Consider the following 5388-nt stretch of genomic DNA (forward strand, 5'->3'; position numbering starts at 1 on the left):
GGATGCAGATCACCTGGTCTTCCGTGGAGCTGCAGGGTAGCTTCCAACTGACGATGGTTTTTCCCAGCCAGGCGTTGAACCCCTGGGCCACCCTATGGGCCTTCACGTTAACAAGTTCTGTTGTAAATGAGCATTTGCAAATGGGATTTGGGGCAGAGACCCCGGGAAGGAATAGCGTTGCTAACACGCTGAATGAGGATTCCCCGGGGGATGGGAAGGAGTCCCTGAGTGGGGTAACAGTGAACATGAGGGTGTTAAACAGGAGGGGGAGCATTTGAGTCGGAGTGAAGGCACCTTGGGAAGAAACTCCTGGCGACCTACTGCCCAAAGTTGAGCCATCAAAAACTCCAAGGAGTCCAGTGTGACGAGCATGTGGGTCTCCAGGGTCCCAAAGGACTCCGCAGCGACTGGCCTGGTTTATTTTTCGTTTCTGTTTGCTGAGAAGGTGCCGCTGGGCAAAGACCTGAAGAGAGCCGAGGGAAGGAACACGGGAGGGGGGTGGGTGTCGGGAGCAGCTGCGCAGGCCAGCAAAGAGGACACGCAGCTGGGGTACGAGGAGCAAGGAGGTGGCTAGTGTGTGCAGCGGCGTGGGAGAGGTGGCCAGGAGAAGGGGCTGTGTTGGGAGACATGGCTTCAGGTCTATGGAACATTCTGAGCAGGGATCTGGCACAGGCTTTGAAGGATCTGTTTTCTTCTCCACAGGCTAGAAGGACAAAGCCCTCCAGACCACCCCACCCTCAAGCCCACCATCCCAAGAGTCCAGCAGGAAACTAGAGCCAGAAGAAATGGATGAGGGGCCCTGGAGGCAGGGCCTGCCCAGGGCACACCATGCTGCCCACACGACACTGTCGGCTTCCTTTTATTTTCAAAAAAGGGGCATTTTTCTTATTTATGTAGTTGATTCACCCTATCAACCCACTGTGTTTGATCAATACTAACCATGAAATTGATATTGACTCTTTTTGAAAAAAGGTATCCCTGCTTAGAAGTAATTACAATGAAGGGAACCAGCAGAGAGGTGTGTGTGTGTGTGTGTGTGTGTGTTCGGTGGCCTGTGGTCTGCGGGTGATCAAAGGTATGTGTCTATGCATGTTTGGTTCACAACCACCTGGGGAAATACCCCAACAGCTTCCTGTCTCATGCACAGAAAAGCCCCAGCTTTCTGACAATGGCCAAAAAGCCCTGGCCACCCTTGCATCCCCTTGTCCTGCTGGCCTCCACGTCCCAGTCCCTGGAACACACACACGTAGCACATTCCTGCTCCAGGGCCTTTGCACTGGCCAGTCGTCTCTGACCAAAACACATTCCCGAGAAGCCAACACGTCCCACTCTGGCTTCATTCAGCCTCTGCTCAGCTGTTCACTTCCCAGCCCACTCTCTGGAGTACAGCAGCCCCCCTACCCCATGACTGCGGAGCCACCTGCCCTGCTCTCGAGAACGGGGCTTTGGGTTTTGCCTCACCCCCACAGGACATAAGTGTCATGAGGGCAGGAACCCGGCTAGTGTCATTCGTTGCTGGGCTCTCACCTTTGACCCCTACCACCTAGACCAGTGGGGCAATACTTGCCCCTGAAGAGCACTGGAATGATATCCATGGGGCTGCAAAAGCGGGGGGCTGGCAGGAGGGGGGACACCACTTTACCCAGGATTATGGGCTATAGTACAAATGTTTTTAATTGTCAAGGAGTTACTGAGTCTTTTTTTTCCCCCTGAAAATAGGCCAGTAGGCCAAGCAACCTTAGAAACCTCTGATCTAGACCATGCCAGACCACCTAACAGGCTAGGTACGCATGGGCATACTTGTGCTTACTTACTAATCTGTTGTGAATCGTTTTACAGGTTTCAACCACACCCAAGATTCGGCCTCTAGGTCTATCTGGCCTCCATCTCTCTGTACCCCACACCCCTTCCTACAGAACCCAATTCTCTTACCTAACACGCCGTCCTCGACAGGGACAAAGTAGTCAGGCAGCAAGGTAACCGCAGGCTTCCCGGTGCTTACTTGCTAATCTAGAGTGAACAGGCTTCACCACAGACGCAGAATGTTGTTGTTACTAGGTGCCCTGGAATCAGTTCTGGCCCATAGCAACCCAGTGCGCAGCAGGAAGAAGCACTGCCTGGCCCTGCACCGTCCTCACCATTGCTCTTCGGTTTGAGCCCATCGCTGCAGCCACTGTGTCCACCCACCTCATCAAGGGTCTTCCTCTTTTTCAGCGCCCCTCCACTTTCCCAAACATTCCCAGGGACTGCTCTCTCCTGACAACAAGTCCAGAGGACATGAGACAGTCTCTCCATCCTTGCCTCCTAAGGAGCATGCTGGCCGCACTTCTTCCGAGACAGATCTGTTTGTTCCTGACAGTCTGTGGGACGTTCCGTTTTCTTTGCCAGCACCATCACTCAAATGGATCCAGTATCATACAGTAGGCACTCAGTAGGCACTTGTTGAATGGAAGAGTGGGTGGTTGCGGGAGAAACTCATGTCTGGCCCGTCCTGGCAGCCGTATGGCCCATGTGAATGGGGTCACGTTATACACACAGCGGTCTATGTGGATGTCTAATATGTGACGTGTGGGCATGTGGGTGGTGGGGGCGGGGAGAGTACAGAACTCACAGCAGGGACATGAACCAAGGGAGGTGGTAGCTTATAAACCTGAGGTGGCAGCTCCGGTCACTTTAGATACCTACTGCTCGTCTGCCATGAAGATGCCACACTGATGGTCGTCCACTGTTCTTTATGGAGCCCTCGTGGCTTAGTGGGTTGTATCCTGGGCTGCTAACCAGCAAGGTCGGCATTCCAAACCCACTAGCCACTCAGTGGGAGAAAGATGAGGCTGTCTACTCTGCTCCCATAGAGACTGACAGCCTGAGAAACCCAAAGGGGCAGCTCTATGCTGTCCTGCATGGTCACTGAGTCAGATTAGTCTCGATGGCAGTGAGTTTCAGGTTTTTACACACATGCATCAGAATTGCCTTCCTATTCCGGGCGGGGAACATGGGGAGCCAGGGTGGAAGTTTGCCCAGGCCTGAGCTTCCTCCCAGCTCCCCCATTTGGTAGTGTCCTAGGAACGTTGGGGCCCGGTACCTGTGAGTCAGTTCTCACAGCCAGGGCCCCTGTAGACACGCCCATAAGCTTCCCAGCTGTGGTCTTGACGGATCAGACTGCCATGCCTTTCTCCTGCAGAGCCACTGGGGGGCCTCAGACAGGTCTCCTTCGGGTTCACAGTCCAGTGCTTAAGCACTGCACCACCAGGGCTCCCCCTAGTAATCCCACGGAGGCAGCATGCCACTGCTGAGCCCCTCAGGGACACTTAAGCACCTCCAGCCTCAGGCTTCAGGGTGCTTGAAGATTGCGTCAGCCTTGACGGCTAGTTTATACTAAAGTCAGATGCTTAGACTTTATTGATTACACTGGATTGGATTACTCTTCCCCCTGGGCTCTAATGAAGTGAGCCCAGGCTTTAGCCTGGTGCTGGAGCCTGACCAGTGATGAATGAAATCACTCCCATCCCTGGTGCTCTAGTGGTTACACGTTGGTCACCGCGAGGTCAGCAATTCGAACCCCCTAGCCGATCCTCAGGAGAAAGACGAGGCTTTCTATTCCAGTAAAGAGTTACAGTCTAGGACACCCACAGGGGTAGTTCTTGTCCTACAGGATCACCAGGAGTGGGAATCTGTGCCGTGAGTTTGGTTTTGCTTTATGAAGCGTAACGAAGAGTCTTGGTGGCACTGTGGGTTAGGCGTTGGACAGCTAACCACAAGGTTGCAGGTTGCTCAGAAAGAGAAAGATGAGTCTTGCTCCCATGCAGATGTAAGCCTCGGAAATCCTGTACCAGAACAGTCGTAATCGGCCTCACTCGATTGCAGTAGGGTTGGTCTTTCTGGGTTTTTGAATAATAATGATGATGACGTTGATGATGGTGACGGATGCAAACCTCCCACCGGTGGTGAAGATGACGTAGGATGGGGTAATTTTCAGTTCCGCTGCGCACACACTGCCAGGACCTACAGCGGACTCCGCAACAACTGTTAATGATGGAGAGTAGATCCGGACAGCCGGGAAGGCGATACGAATAAAAAGCCACCACTAGCTGACTGGCCTGCAGCCCAAGTTCTGGAGCTCTCCTTCCCGGGTTCGAACCCCGACCTCACCACGTAGTGCGCGTCCCCCTGCCCGGCTGGCCGGGCCGCGCAGAGTCGCCGCCACAGGCGTTCCGGGAACCCACGTGGAAGCAGCGCCTCCTCTGGCGGCTCCCGCGCCTCCCAGGCGTCCCCCACTGCGCTTGCGCGCGTGCCCGCCAGGGGCTCTAGCACGCATGCGCGTCCCTGAGGAGGCGGGGCCACGGGGCGAAGCGCGCGCAGAGGGGTGGGGCCGCGCCTGCGGGTGCTACCTGCTATGGCGGCGCCCTGAGTTCCACCGGGAGAGGGTCGAGTGGGAGTCCCGGCTGAGCCCCGTTACGGGTAAGCCCCCCACGGAGGGCAGGAGGCCCGGTGTAGAGCGAGCCAGCGCCCGACGCTAGTGCTGGCTTTTCGGTTCCTGTCCCCACTCGCTGCCTCAGTTTCCCCTCTGAGCAAGTGTATTAGGGGAGGCGGCGTCGTGACCTGATCGGAGGGTCTGCCTGGGGGCCTACCGTCCCCCTCAGTTCCAGATTCGAAAAGGAAGGCGGTGCCCGAGTGTGCCTTTCCCCGGCCCCCGGGGCCTCGGTTCCTCCAGCAGCGCGCGCTCTCCTCCCTTACCCGGTGGTAAAGAGGGCGCCCAGTTCCTGGTCAGGGACGGGGCGGTGGGGGCAGGCGGGAGGGAGTATTTCATCCCCTGATCCCAGTAAACTGCTTGACGAAGGAGCCCTGACCGGGGAGCCAGAGGAGAGGAGAGGTAACCAGTTTCCCAAGCGGACCCCACAGCCGTGGGGGAGCAGAGGACACCTGCCAAGAGTGTCCCCCTGCCGGCAAGGAGAGGTGCCAGTCCATGCAGGGCCAGGCGCCCCTGTGGGAGGCTCTGAGTCAGCTGATCTAAATATAAAACTGACCCTGGCTTGCTTTAGAAAAAACTAAAACCTTCAAGGTCAGCATTACCACCAACCACTCCATGAGAGAAAGATGAGGCTTTTTCTCACTCCCACAGAGTTAAAGTCTGGGAAACCTCAGGACCATTCTACCCTCTCTACCCTAGGGTCCTTATGTGTCAGAATTACCTCGATGGCAGACAGTGAATTTGTTTTTCAGGTTATTTGGGGGTTTTTTTTGCAGGGGTGGGGTGGGGGTTGGTTATTTCAAAATAGTTGCTTCTTGTTTTGTGATTTTCATAATCAAATACTCATTTTACAAAGCTGGCAATAAAAACAAAGAGAGGGGAAGCCTTTTAGACTAGACAAGGGCCCTTTGGCCTTTTTT

The 5388-nt window shown here is 55.2% G+C and overlaps 1 protein-coding gene across 1 annotated transcript in view; it reads left to right on the forward strand.

Annotated features, from left to right (window-relative positions):
* The first annotated feature begins 4377 nt into the window (after positions 1 to 4377).
* The window catches only part of METTL22 (methyltransferase 22, Kin17 lysine), a 15130-nt gene continuing 14119 nt past the window's right edge, over positions 4378 to 5388 (forward strand). Inside the window, exon 1 of the mRNA XM_004706240.2 lies at positions 4378 to 4458. The gene's annotated coding sequence lies outside the window, so the exon portion shown is untranslated. The remainder of the gene's footprint in view (positions 4459 to 5388) is intronic.

Source organism: Echinops telfairi, unplaced genomic scaffold, assembly GCF_000313985.2.
Source record: "Echinops telfairi isolate 266 unplaced genomic scaffold, ASM31398v2 ScPeMD7_5;HRSCAF=22, whole genome shotgun sequence".
Taxonomy (NCBI): domain Eukaryota; kingdom Metazoa; phylum Chordata; class Mammalia; order Afrosoricida; family Tenrecidae; genus Echinops; species Echinops telfairi.